The sequence below is a fragment of the Ictidomys tridecemlineatus genome, chromosome 15 (genome assembly GCF_052094955.1).
Source record: "Ictidomys tridecemlineatus isolate mIctTri1 chromosome 15, mIctTri1.hap1, whole genome shotgun sequence".
In the NCBI taxonomy this organism is placed as follows: Eukaryota; Metazoa; Chordata; class Mammalia; order Rodentia; family Sciuridae; genus Ictidomys; species Ictidomys tridecemlineatus.
Window position 1 is genome coordinate 57,476,986 of NC_135491.1, and position 10,289 is coordinate 57,487,274.

At 59.8% G+C, this 10,289-nt stretch overlaps 1 long non-coding RNA gene across 1 annotated transcript; it reads right to left on the reverse strand.

Moving 5' to 3' along the window:
- Positions 1–2,463: 2,463 nt before the first annotated feature.
- On the reverse strand, positions 2,464–3,642 carry LOC120888008 (uncharacterized). The gene is made up of 2 exons (XR_005731458.2): positions 3,001–3,642; positions 2,464–2,712 (listed from the first exon to the last, which is right to left on the reverse strand). It is a non-coding gene; the product is annotated as an uncharacterized LOC120888008 (long non-coding RNA).
- Between the last annotated feature and the right edge of the window lie 6,647 nt (positions 3,643–10,289).

Below are 10,289 nucleotides of genomic sequence, written 5' to 3' on the forward strand. Positions count from 1 at the left end.
GCCCACCACTGGTGGTAGGAGCTGGGGGACGAGAATCGCAGAGGCGAAGTGCCCTCTCATCACACATCAAGGGTCAGCACGGCGGACGTGACTCCCCCCATGAGCGCGGACCTTGGTCTCCGCGGTGACACTACTCCCCCATTTCTCCCTCTGTGCTGCACTCTGATGCTTTTTGAAGGTTTATTTTGTCTATTTTGAAAACGACTTCCCGTCCCTGGTCCCTGGCCCTAGAGCCACCAGCTCGGTTAGGATGCGGGGGAGGGGCTAGGGCACGGGGTGCAAAGAAGAAACGGAACCTGGCAGGAAGGGCCCAGCCATCTCAAAGTTCAGAACCTAAAACAACCTGGCGATTTCTGCTTCCTGCCTGAAATCACCCCAGCGAAACTCGGCCAGCCTCCTTGCAGGGGTGATGGGGCCTCCAGGGAGGCAGCTGGGGAAGGCAGAGTGAGAAAGGCACAGTGTCACTGTCCTCTAAGTAACCAAGAGGCAAAGCCCTCAAGACGGGGCCACCTCTCTGCGCCTGCACTTGGTGGGGACCTGGGCCACAGCAGGTGCTCAGCCCAGGGGTGAATGGGTGGCGGCTCTCGCCCTGCCCCACCCACATCAGCTCAGTTCCGCCAGGCAAACCCAACTGATCCCGCCCAAGGGGTTCGGCACTTTCTGTGACTGCCCACCGTCTGGGGCAGACCCCTCGCTCAGGCCCCACGCTCTGGCCCAGGGTCTCCACCCCCAGGTTCCCCGCTCAGCTTGGCTGCCCTTCCATTCTGCCCAGAACAGGCTCCCACTCTCTTCCCGCCCTTCCCCCGTCAGACTCGGTTTGAGTGCCACCCACACCTGACCTTCCTGCCCACTCCCCTCCACAAAGGAAGAGGTGGGGGGACAGAGGCGGAGTCCGTGGCCGACTGCACAGGATGACGGGAGGGCAAGCCCCACCTGCAGGAGCAGGGACAAGCCACACCTGGAACCCCTGCCGACTTTGCTGACGGCAGCCACACGGGCACTCAAGTCTGTGGTGCAGCTGCCTGGCAATGGCAGTGCCACCTCTGGCTTCAGGCAAGGCTGGCTTTGTGCTGAGTGTCACCCGGAGTTCAACCACGCCTCACAGGCTAAGGCTGTTTCTGCTTTTGTGGTGTGCGGCCCTCCATCTTCCTCTAAAGCCATAAAAGGTGTCAAGATCTCCCGTGGCTCATGCCTGTGTGCACACACTTGCTGGAGGAGCTTGTGCCGCTCAGCTGAGCCAGGCTGCTGCTCACCTATGCCCCGCTGGGCGGGGGGTGGGGGAATGGCCTTTTATGGTGACGGCAGCCCAGGGCTCCTGGAGGAAGCCTGTTTCCTAAGAGGCTTTGTGCAGCTCTTTCAGGTCTGCCCTTCAGGCAAGGCTGGCTTTGTGCTCAGTGTCACCAGGAGCCAGGTCTTTCCAGAAGGGCCAGTGTGTCTAAGGCAGCAGAGTCAGGTGCCCAAGCTAACGGGGGGCTCGTCCTCCTTCCTGCCCAGCGTTTAAAATGAAGAAAGACATCAGGGAATCTAATCGCTGGGGAAGATGAGCAGAGAGGCAGCGGGGTGCACGACATCAGGTGCAGCCAGACGCAGCTGCCATGTTGGATTTCAATCTGTAATTAGGGATCATCAGCTCCCAGCCACCGACCCAGGCTGGGTGTCAGCCTGCGGTACCTCATTTACCTCTTCGCTCCGTGGGGCACCGTCATCCCCACTTAACAGATTCAAACCAGGCTGGGAGGAGGCGCCTCTTCCCCGAGATCCACAGAGAGGCACAGCCCCTGGGACTCGGCCCTCGGGAACACCGGGAACACCGGGCTGGAGGGGTGGACACAGCAGGACGCAGCAGCCACGTGGCTGGTCTCAACTGAGCCAGGGAACAGGTGGGAATTACACACCAGAGTTCAGTGACTTCTTTTTCAAAGAATGCAAACTGTGTCAAATGTCAAAGCTGTTTCAGAACTTGAAATAATTCTAAGTTCATGGAAAGTGGCAAGAGTTTGCAGAGGTCACAGATGCCCTTCATCCAGCTTTGCCCACGGGAACAGGGGGACAGCTTATGTGTTTGTCACACAATATCGAAACCAGGGTGGGGCGGGACACATGGCTCTACCCCTAGGCCATTCCGTCATGAGTGTTGAACTGCAGGACCACAGATGCAATACAGATCTAGAGCTGTCCCACACACAGATGGCCCAGCCCTGGATACACTTAAAACAAATTATATGCTAAAATATTACATTGGAAATATTGGGCTGGGTCAGATAGATTATAAGTTAAGGCCCCACATTTCTTTTCCTTTAACTGTGAGTAACAGCAAGGTGAGGCGCCCACAGGGAGCTTCTGTCTCCCCCAAAGAGCTCCGGCTTAGGAGTCTAGGTCCTGCTCAGCCAGCGTGGACAGCTGCTTGGCCTCCCCAGCGTGGCACCTCAGAGATCAGACCTCTCAAGTCACAGCACGAACATCTGTGCATTCAATGCATTTATTGAGTACCTACTATGTGCTGAGCTTCAGTCTAAAGGTCAGGAACACAGAAGAAGGAGACCGTGTCCTTGTAGAGGGAGCAGAGGTGTCCTGTGTAGTCCACACGCAGGACATGGAGAGGGGTGTCTATGGCCCCGCCAGGTGGGGGGCCTGGCAGGGTTTATTGAACCAGCGAGGCGAGGCCCAGCTGCAGCACAGCACAGACACACAGTGGCCCTGGTGAGACGGCCCCTGCAGATGAAAAGCAAAGGTAAAAGTGCTGCTCAGAAAACTCAAGTTGTCCTGTCCCCAAGCAGGGGACCTGCAATCCCACCCTCAATGCCAATACCTACCAGTTCTCATGCAGAGGACACCGGAAGGAAGTGACTGTGGCAGAAAGAGCCCAGCCCCCAGAAGGTGCCGCACCCAGGGTGACTGTTCCTGGCAGAGCCTTTGAGAGCCGCCACGGAACCCAGCACCCAACCCCAACCCCCAGAGCAGGTCGCCCTAGGGCTCAGCCCCAGCCCCACCCCGGCTCACCTGGAGGGCTGTTTAAAAAGTTTGACCTGAAGTTTTGAACCTGCAGACAAGCAGGCCATCAAGACAAGGCCACGTGGGCAGCCTGGACACCCTTAGCTCTTGGAGTCTGTGTGGAGCAGCTGGGCCTGGCCTGCAGCCTCGGCATGCAGGAGCCATGGAAAGAAAAACAGAAAGAAAAGAAAAGACACATTCTTAGTAACCACAAATCACGCATCATCGGCACCCAGGAGGGGACTTTGTATCCAGTCTCTGGGCTAAATCCTGTCCCCTGCAACCAGCACCTCGGGACAAGGCTGTCTGGGAAAAGGGTCACCGAGTGGGGGTGGGCCCTACCCTGTAGGACTGGCTCCTCATAAAAGATCAGACACAGGGGAGATGACGCGGAGTCCCAGGCAAGACCGTCTGCTCTCAAGGACAGGGGCCTCGGGGGACTCCAGCTGCCCACGCTTTGCTCGGAGCTGGCCCCAGAGCTGAGAGGGGGCAGACTCCGGGAATGCCAAGCCCTGGGACTGCAGTTATGGCCCCGGGAAGGAAAAGGAATGGGGTCCGTATCCAGAGCTGAGCTGTGAGCCGCTGGGGTGGGGCCCAGCATGGGGCTGCAGGTGCCCCAGCCCCACTCCCTGCTCCCCTCCCCTAGCCCTGAGGGAGGTGGGCAGGTGAGCCCCACCTGCCACGGGGGGGGGGGGGGGGAGGCGGAGGAGTGTCCTCCTCAGGGTCCTCCGGCTCCTGGCTCAGTCAAGGCCCCTGGGAGCTCGTTAAACCCAGACACCTGTGCCCAGACCTCCCACCCACAGGCCCTGGGTGGCATCCACCGCCTGGTTTCTTTGTTGTTGTTTCTGTTTTTATTGTTGTTGTTGTTTTTTTAGTTGTAGTTGGACACAGTACATAATTTTATTTGTTTATTTTTATGTGGTGCTCCGAACCCAGCGCCTCCCGCGTGCTAGGTGAGCCCTCCACCACCGAGCCACAGCCACAGCCCCCCACCCCCACCCACGAGGTCTGTTTTAAGGAGCCTCCTGGCCCCTGGCCCTCTGTGCACTCCATGGCCTCCAAACTAGCCCCTACACCCATGGCCCAAAACAGGGCATCTCCTTCCTGGCCCACAAATGGGTACAGTCTCCAAAGCCTGAAAGAAGATATCAGAAAAAGGGAATATCTCCTCCACGCCTGGTTCTGCTCCCCAGAGGCAGCAGACGCTGCAGGCTTTGTGTGGATTCCCCGAGTCCTGGGAACACCGTCTCTCCCACCCGCAGCCCTTGAACACAGACATGCTACCTGACAGGTCGGTGGTGGTGACTTAGAACAAAGCAGCCCGCCCGGGAAAGGGACATCAAGCAGGCACCCACGGAAACACCTGTCAATCAGCAGGATCTCCTGACCAACGCCTGTCGGTCAGCAGAACGCCCTGGCCAATCCTGAAGTTCAGCCAGCTCCCCTGACCAACTGCAGCAGGACAAGGGACCCAAGCCCTTCCCTTCCTGCCAGGGGCATCAGCAGCGGGAACGGGGTGGTGCCTGCACCAGGTCTGGCCTGTCCCACCTCCTGAAGGGCGCCTGGTGTTCCACGGCTCCTGCGTATTTGGAGACACTTCTGGCTCCAAACCTGTGCTGACCAGTGCCTGGTCCAGGCCACAGTGCGGCACCCCCAGAGAGCCAGGTCTGCATCCAGGCTGGATGCCAGCATCGGCATTGAAGTTGAGAAGCACTGGCCCAAACAGAGCCGTGCAGGCGAATGCGTGTGCCACCCTCCCAGCCCATCTGCCCACCCTCCTCGGAGCGGAGAGGAGAGGTAGGCGTCCTCCTCTGGGGCTGAAGTGTGTTTTCTGGGGTGAGTCTGTATCAGCTTCCTACAGCTGCTGTAACAAAATACCACAAACCAGTGCCCTGAAACAACAGAGACTTCTTTGCCTCACAGTCCAGGAGGCCATGAGTCCAAATCCAAGATGTCCACAGGCTGGACTCCTTCTGAGGCTGGTGAGGGAGACTCTCCAGGCTGGGCTCCCAGACACAGTGCTCTAACCTCAGTGGTCAGGGCCTCCTCCCGGCCTCCCGCAGTCTCCGCTGGCCACCACCCTGGGCTGTCACCAGCACAAATCTGCCCGGCTCGGCCCAGCCCACCCGAGCCGCCCCACACCGCCAACAGGAAGGGGCTCTCCCAGGTCGCCTCAGGAAGGGCCGAGCAGCACTGGCCCCAGCTTAAGCCCAGAGAAGGCCATGGCCTGGGAGAGCACGGCATACTGCCCCTTTGTTAGCACAGAGCTCCGAGGGCCCCTTGGTACGCTTCCGGCAGGACCCCACCACCAACGACAGGCGTGGCCCCTCATCAGCCACGAGCTGGAAATAGGAATGACGCCGCGGCTGCATTTAAGCCCGTTATTAACCCCTCCCGGCTTCCCACGGTGGCCCGCGGCCAAGCGCAGGCCATGCCTCTCTGACGCGTGGATCTTGAACCCACTGATTATAAAGAAAAGAATGGCCCTGGGGTTCAGCCATGGCTTCGGGGCCAGGGCTTCTGTGGATGCTCGGAGGAGTCTCGGGAGAAGCTAAACCTGGCTGCACAGACGTGAGCCGATGCTCAGAGAGAGCCAGCGACCTGGCCACCGGCACTCGGCCAGTCAGGCGGGGCCAACTCTGCAGCCTGGGTCTCCTGACCCTAAGCAAAGCCAATCGCACAGCCGGCCACCCAGGGGCAGATTAGAATTCCCCTACCACGTTCTGTTGCTGGAGAAAATGTGGGTTTGTTGCTGCTTTAGACACAGCAGTGCACAGAGAACTGTAGGCCACACACTGTCCAATCACCTGGCCAGCAACGACCCGCTCAGTCTCCCACACCAGTCCATGGGCATGTTCAGGTTCACCCAAGTCCCTCTGCACATGCAGACCCCAGGCCCAGGAAGGCTTGCAGATGCACTCCCAGGAGGGGCCAAGCTGGGATGCACACCTGGGCACCAGATTCCAGAATCCCCACCCTTAGCCACTGCCCCCCCAGGTGGCAGGTAAAAGAACAGGCACCAAGGAAAGGGACACGGGTTGGGCCTGTGTGTAGGATCAAGACTCACTGAATTAAGGGTCTATAAATCCTGTGGAGCACAGAGCACCGTCAACCCAAGCAGCAGACAGGGCACGAGGAGCCAGTGACGAGGACCACGCGCTGCAAACCCACAGGGACTGGGTGATTGCTCGTCTTCAGTTTTCCCATCTGTAAAATGGGGTTGATGATGTGGTACCCCCCCACCTGTGGGGGTGTGTTCCCAAGACGTACCAATCTGTAGGTCCACCATACTTTCCCCATACACACTTACTTATAAAAATGTTTGATTTATGAACCAGACACAGTAAGGGAGCAGCAGTAATGATGAACAGTAAAGAAAATAATCGTAACCGTAAGCCATAATAAAATTTGGGTGAATGTGGTCTCTCTTCTCAAAATGTCTTCTACGGTACTCTCCCCTTTTGTGGTGGGGAGAGACGTTAGGATGCTTATAAATGAGATGAGGTGAGGCCAGTGGCGTGGACAGAGAGGCTACTGAGTCAGGGTTACCAGACACAAGCACCTGGATGCGTCAATCTGATAAAGTCCGCTACTCAGTGACTAATGGGTGGGTAGCAGATACGGTGTGGATCCACTGGACAAAGGAATGGTTCTGTCCCTGGTGTGTGTCCACTGGACAAAGGAATGGTTCTGTCCCTGGTGTGGGTCCACTGGACAAAGGAATGGCTCTGTCCCTGGTGTGGGTCCACTGGACAAAGGAATGGCTCTGTCCCTGGTGTGGGTCCACTGGACAAAGGAATGGTTCTGTCCCTGGTGGGACGAGCTGTCTTCGTCACAGTACTCAGAACAGCATAGAGTTTAGGTTTTGAATTGTTCATTTCTGGAGTTTCCGGCCTGCAGGTGACCACAGGTAACCAAAATCACAGGCACCAGGGTCAGGGTAGGCGAGGCCACGTCACCTCCCTCCTGCCGCGAGTGGAGCTCCTGGAAGGGCAGCGGCGCTCCGCCAGGGCTCCTCCCAGGTGGAGTGGAGCCTCTGTTAAGCCAACGTCCCCCACGACAGCCCGACCACCCTCTGAAAGTTGGGGTGAATCTGGGATGATTCAGGGCCTGGACCAGCCTCTGCCCTGGCGGAGTTAGTGACATCCACCCGGGGCCACAGGGCTCCCGGTGACGACCTCGACTTCTGTAAGAAGCCACCGGGAGGTCTCGACCGCATCTGAGCTCATTTCTCTCCTCTCAGCACCACAGGCCTCCCTGGGCCTCACAGGGACAGCGTGGCAGCTCCTCTGTGTCAAGCAACGGGCCTGAGGCCGAGAGCTGGACGCGGGGGCTGGTGGGGAGCCTCTGCGGATCCGTCTGCTGGCACCTGGGGCCTTCAGGGGCCCTGGGCACTCGGGAGAGGCCCAGGTCTGAGCCCAGCTGGGGGCCCCTGCGTGATTCTGAGCACAGGTGACCTTCCTGGCCCGGGTTCCGCGCCTGACATCTAGGTGAACCCGGACTTGCCCCGTCACAGGGCTGAGGAGCCAAGCCCAGCAGGGGCCAGGAGAGGGCCACCGCGCAGGGCCCCGGTGGGGGCTTCCCTGAGGAAGGGGGTGGAGGACGACAGAAGGGACCCAGGGGACCTGAGTCCAGGCTGCCGAGGGCCTGGAAGGGGGGTTAAAGGAAGCAGGTGCCAGTTGGAGCGGAGCAAACGGCCACAGGCGGGGCCGGGCAGTCCCCTGAGGCCCTGTCCACTGTGTCCTGAGAGCAATGCAAGTCATTCACAGAGGACGAGGCACACTGCGTGCGATTTGCATTTTGAAAGGTCACTCTGCCTGCTGTGAGAGCCACAGATGGAGAAGGGACAGCGCAGGACGTGGGGGTGGGGGCGGGGTCTCGGGGCCAGGAGCCGTGTCCTAGCAGCCCTCTGAGGACATTCTGAAAGCCCTGCCCAGCCTCCCAGGGATTCTTGTTTGGATTAAATAAAAGGTAAAGTTCCAGGTGCCTCAGGGGAAACCCGAGGAGGGGTCCCGGACAGGAGCAGCCTCTCCCTGCCTCCCCTCTGCGCCTTGGAAGAGGAAGGAACTGTCACCGGGTAGGAAGAGGAACACCTCTGGGCACCCCGGCGTGACCTGCCCGGTCCACTGCGTCCTCCCCTCAGACCTGGTGGGTCCTGGGCGTCCCCCTCTGTGCACCCACCCCCTTGGCCTCCGCCCAGGGCTGGGCCAGCCTTGACCCCAAGTGGACAGAAGCGGAAGAGAGAAACAGACAGGACAGGCTCGTGCCAGGGAGCGTCGGGCTGCGGGTTTGCCCCCTTGGCCTGCCGCTCATTCCAGCTCTGCCAGGCCATCAGCAGGACATTGGGCAAAGGCAAGGGAGGACCATTCCAGAAGCCGGGGTGTTCCTGGAGGACCCTCGACAGCCAGAACCTGGCACCGCTTCTGACAGTGACTGTGCTGCTCGGCACGGAGGCCGCCTGCGAGGCCTCTCCCCTCCTGTGTTCGTGTCCAGTTCACGTCCGGGCAAGGGCCTGGATCCAGGACATCCCGGCCATTTCCTGTCGCAGCTCCGCTCACAGGGAAGCGTGGTGGACACTGACCATCTTGTCTGAAGGGAGGGACGTGGGCCGGAAGGAAGCCACGTGGTCCAGGGTGCAGGACGCTGCCTGAGGACAGCACGGGAGTGTGGCCGGGCAGCAGGTCCTCCACACACCTTCAGTCCCTGCTTCCTCTCTCCCTGAGAGACCACAGCCTCCACCGGGGAGGACTCATGGCCACAGACCTGCCGCAGCAGCACAGTCTCCACACAGTGTGTCCACACCAGGGCCCATCGCAGCACATAGTAGGAGCACATCTGGCTCACGGCTCGCCAGCCGGTGCCCTCCCCGGGCTCACCGCTCGCCAGCCCAGCAGCGCATCTGTCACAGTCCCTCCGGGGAAGCCCCTCAGGGACTCGGGGACTTGGCCTCAGGCTGTTCCTGGGGCTCCTCCCGTGGGCCCTCTGCCTCACAAGCGCCGGGCTCTGGGAAGTCAGGCCCTGGCCCGGCCACACTGTGCTCTGGGCGCAGCGAGCACCGGGGCCATTCAGGGAACCCGGGGCCTCCACCAGCTCTGCACTCGGGGCCCGGGGAGAGCTGCCGGCCTGCCCGCACCTGCCCCCTCCCTCCACTGCCCGCCCCTTCCTCCCCTCCCGGGACCTTGGGCATGAAGGGAAGCCCCCAGGATGGCCGGATTCCACGCTTCTCCTTCCACACCACGGAAAGGCTGGCTTCCCTCCCGCCTCCCGCCAGGGTAGCCAGCGCCTGGCCTCGAGTAGATGTTCTGAAGCTTGTCACCGCGCACGGTGGTCTCCTAATGGCACTCACTGTGGGCCAGCCTGAAAGACTGGGCGGTGGTGACGGCTAAAGAGTTGGAGGAATGTCATCATTGGGAGAGAGACTGACAGATTAGCTGGCTGCTGACCACAGGCCAGGCTCCAGAATGGACTCCCAAACAGAGCCCTGGAACCACTGGGAAGAAGCCGTGCTCACTGGGAAGAGTGAACCAGGATGAATGATGGTAATCGGCATTCCCACACCCCAGGTAGCATGTCTGACTCTCTCCCTTAATCCTCAGGACTCACTTGGGAATCGAAATATCATGATCCTCATTTTATCCCAGGAAAAGGGGTTCAGAGGGGTTAAATGATTTTCCCAAGGCCACACAGCTTCAGTAGAGATGCTGGGACACAGATCCAGATGTGTGCCAACTCAGCCCGATGTCCTGTCACCCCAAGAGCATCAGGACAGCTCAACCTATCACCTTTTCCAGCAGGTGCACAAGCCAGGAAGCCAGGAAGGGGTGACAGATGCGGGAAGCCTGGTGTCCGAGATGACAGACAAAGGGTCTCATGATTCCTTGTCACCTCGTCCCAGCCGGTGGAGTCCAGGGGGAGAGAGACCCCTGGGGGACCAGCTGACCAGAGGGCGGGACTGAGGGCAGCCAGGGGCAGGGCCTGGCCCACAGTCTGAGTGACCAAGAAGAAGGCGGGGCACAGGCAATTCCCTCAACCCCCACCTTCCACAGAGCCCAGGGAGGAGGACAGCAGCCAGCTGGAATGTCCACTGCTGGACACCACACACCAGCCCGGCACTTAGCCCTGCATGAGACCCTCACAGACACACCGACACACACACACTCAGACACACACACACACACATGTAGACACACACACACACACACACACACACACACTCAGACACACAGACACACACATGTAGACACACACAGACACACCACACACACACACACACACACATGCAGACACGACACACCACA